General features: G+C 38.4%; 1 protein-coding gene across 1 annotated transcript in view; it reads left to right on the forward strand.

The window, feature by feature from the left end:
* The window catches only part of PACRGL (parkin coregulated like), a 28,784-nt gene that overhangs the window by 3,690 nt on the left and 21,063 nt on the right, over positions 1-4,031 (forward strand). The gene's annotated exons all lie outside the window — the stretch shown is intronic.

Raw genomic sequence — 4,031 nt, forward strand, 5'->3', positions numbered from 1 at the left:
GTGGGTGGGTTGTGGGGGGGCACTTCGCTTCCAGGCATCCAAGCTACTTCTCTTATTCCGTCTCCTCTTCAACACACGCGTGGCAGCTCCTGGCTTTCCCCTGTGGTTTTTCTGCTGTCGGCTTTGCAGAATAAAGTGTCCCCACTGGGAGAAGGTGTCCAGATTGGAGCCGTATCCGTCTCGAGAAACAAGCAGTCGGGACTCGTAGTAGAGATGATATCTTTTATTAGACCAGCAAACGCCCTTCCTCAGGCTTGTGGAAGTGGGAGGAGTTTCTTTTTGTTGGCAGGTCTGGCGCCTCGGGGGTGCGGGGTTCACATCACTTCTAATCCTGCTTCTCTTCTTTGATCTCTTTCTGATGTAGCTGTTCAGGCCTTTCTGTTTTTTGCCTTGACTTTCTGGAAGATTAAGGTCTTCTGGGGCAAAGGTCTCTTCTCCTCCACCCGACTCTTCGGTTCTTTGTATGTTTAACATCATTGCAGTCCTTCGCTCTGGCAGGATCCTTGACCTCCAACATCCATTGTCCCTCGAACCTGACACTTTGTAGTAATCCACTTCCACACCTTTTATTTTTCCTTGTTTTTCTTTGTGCAGCACATAAACAAAAACAAAACAAAAAACCACAACACTTCTCTGGTTTGTAATTCCCTGCTGTTGTGTCTGATTAAACTGTTTGCATGTCTTCATTGCTTCTCAGAGAAAAAGCTGTCTTCATGTGGGTGGCCATGCTATGATTACATTTTTTTTCCTTCTAAAATGTGCTGCTTAAAACAAACTGTAAGCACAAATGCTAATGATATACAAACAGTCTAACAATATTAATCCTGGTTTGTGTACAGGTTTCAGAAAAATGGCAGATGTTTCACTGTGCTACCTTGCATGTTGAAGGTTGGCACCAGTATGAAATAGCCATGGCATGATGCTAATATTTAATTTTATTATTTATTTTTATTTTATGATTTTACTATATGAAAGGGTTCCAAAGTTCTCTTGTTTTGACACTTTCTGCAACATTACAGATTAATAAAGTTACTTTAAGAAGTTTGGTGACTATAAATTGGCGCTTAACCTGTTATATGCAAAATCCCAGAATTTTCTTACATGACATTTTTCTCATTCCTTTTTATCTTCAAAATCTTTGTAAGTGTTAATAGAATTGCCGCATGTTTATTTTCAGGAACAAATATAAGCTGCTTCTCTCTGAGGAAGGGCACTTGATGCCCAAAAGCTTGTCCAAAGGTTCTCAGCCATACAGTTGGTCCAATAAGTTACCATAAATTATTCTTGCCTCCTGGACATTTCCTGGACCATCTCAGCTCCAAACCAGCTCCAATCATACTATGTTCCATTAACAGTCAATGTAAGGATCATGTAATTTTTTCCCCATGTATTAAAGACTAATAAATCTGTAGTATCTATTTTAAAATCAAAAGTAGTGATGTGATCAGGGAAGACCAGTGTTCTGAAAATAACAAGAAGGAGAATCCTAGGCATTATCCAGCTGAAGGGACTCATGGTTTAGCAAGTAGGAAATCTTTATTCAAATAATAGATTTTGATTTGTTTTGCATTTGTACTTTTAAGTACCCTGCATGTCTAAAGTTGTTGTTTGTTTGGTTTTTTTTAAGATCTGTTATTAAGTAATGACCCTTCTTATTGTTTGACAGCCTCCACATCATTTGCAACTAAAAATATGTTCTAGCTTTAGAAATATGGTAGGTTTTGGGGGTTTTAAAAATTTTTTTAGTTTAAAGCTACTTGGGTAGACTATGTTAATATACCCTTTAAAGTAGTTAAACAGTTTAATGCATATTTATCTAGATTCCTCATTTTTACATACCTGTTAGAAAAAAAGAAATTATATTTCTTATTTACTAGATGATTCTTAGTTTTTACTTTGTGATTTGTGTTAGCCTGCATTTGTATGAATGAACACTAGAATTCAGTTGAAATATTCAAATTGTTTTATTGAAATAAAACTATTTTAAATGTGCTGGGTAGGTAGGCAAAATAAGTCATATTAGACATTTAAAATTTATTATAGAAAATAGAATTATCAATAGTTAAAGAATTTTACTTATTGTTTCCTACAAATTTAAACAATTAGGCTGTGGGCAAAATTTAAATTAACAAGAACAAATATAAATAGAGGGGTCTACCAAACTTGAGGATACAGCCAGCCAATTTCACGGGCAGGTACTGGGGTCAGCCACCATTTTTACGGGCTGAGTACAGTGGGGACTCCCATGCCACTGATGGGCCATGGTTTAAGTACCTGACTAAGCCTGGGGAAGCCATTAATGCCCATGTTAAGCATGGGGATTTAATTAGGGTAATTAGGCCACAGTTTCAGGCCATCCCCAAGCAGTGTGCTCTGCAATTTTGGTGGGCTTGCTGCAAAAAAACAAAACAAAAACAGCAAGCAGAATAAAAGGCAGGAAGCCCTGCAGTCTTTGCGGGGGGGTGGCGGGTGCTTCCTTTTGTACTGCCTGCAGCCCCCATGCCTCCTGCAGCCCTGACCTGTACTGCCTACAGCGGCCCCCCCCCCTCCCTGCTTCCCCATGCTCCAAGAGTGCTGGGCTTCCCACCCTTTTCTCAGCTTGCTGGGTTTTTGGGGGGAAGGGGTATTTTTCTTTTCTCTCTTTTTTTACAGCAAGTCTGCTGTTTTTCATGGAGCCTACCTGAATTGATTGTTTCTGCTAAAATTGTCCAATCATGAATTTGGTAGGTCCCTAAATGTAAGATGCTGCATATTTGATTTTTCTTCCCTATAACACAAATGCAAAAATGGGTGATCACTAGCTAGGCGGTAACACACGTAAAAGGAATCTCGTGATTATAGCGAATCAGTGTGAATCTGAACAGCCATATGATGCTGTCACAAGAAAAGCAAACGTACATTTGGGTTTTGGTAACAAACAGTGTAATCAAGATATGGGAAGTAATAGTGCTATTCTACTTGACCCTAGTTAAGTCCCAGTTGGAGTATTTAATTTTGCATACTACATTTTAAGAAAGATATAGAAAAGTATGAGGCTCCGGAAGCAAGTGACAAAGGGGTTGAAAAGCAATGCCAAAGATGGAAATGGAGATGGAGAAACCTTAGGAACCAGGCAGTGGTGAGGCAAGTTTTGAGGGGGTATAGGTAGGGGGGAGCAAGTCACCTGACTTCCTTCTTCCCCCCCAACTCCCCATCTGTTTTCTTGCCTCATTGCTTTCCCCACCACCTACTTTCTTCACTACTGTTCCTTTGCTGCCTGCCCCACTGACACTTCCCCATTGCAGTGATGGCAGGGACAAATTCAAGATGACCCTCCTTGTTTAGATAATTGTATTTAAACAATTAGATTTATACATGGAAAATGTATGAATTTGTTATAATTTGCGATGGATTGAATCTAAGTATTGGAGGGTCATCTTAAATTCAGGATTTTTTTGGAATCAGGTAAATATTTTATCTGGAATGGTTTAGGAATAGTGAACCCTCAGTTTGTGCATGTGGTTTGTCTAGATTGGCAATTGTCAACAAGGCTGCCATGGCATTATGGGGATATTAGCAAGTGTGCCAAACACCTACATATGGTTCGTTAGATGAACCCAGAAACATCAAATATGAATTTATAGTGTTAAAAATATTCTGACTTGTGGTCTTTCTGAGTTCTTTGCAACAGAAAACTTGCTCTTATTATTTTTCCATTGTCAAAAAATGAGTGAAAGCTACTTGCTGGCATTTTGTGAAGGGTGCTTTGATTTTAAAAGTGTTGAAAACCATTGGACTAGGTGATCTTTTTGGTGTCTTTCAAATCCAAGATTCTACTATCTGTCATTCTCAAGAAATAATTTAGATTTTTCATTAAAGTATACACTGAAGATTTGGTATGCTAAGTAACGCATTTTTCTCTGTTTCATAAAAAACCAAACTAGAATCATACAGGTTACAATGGGAAAATATTTTTAATTTTAAAATATTTTGTTTACTTAATGCATGATACATACTTATTTTCTAATGGTTTTGGCAGCATAATGTCTTTC

Source organism: Alligator sinensis, unplaced genomic scaffold, assembly GCF_000455745.1.
Source record: "Alligator sinensis unplaced genomic scaffold, ASM45574v1 scaffold617_1, whole genome shotgun sequence".
NCBI classification, from domain to species: Eukaryota; Metazoa; Chordata; order Crocodylia; family Alligatoridae; genus Alligator; species Alligator sinensis.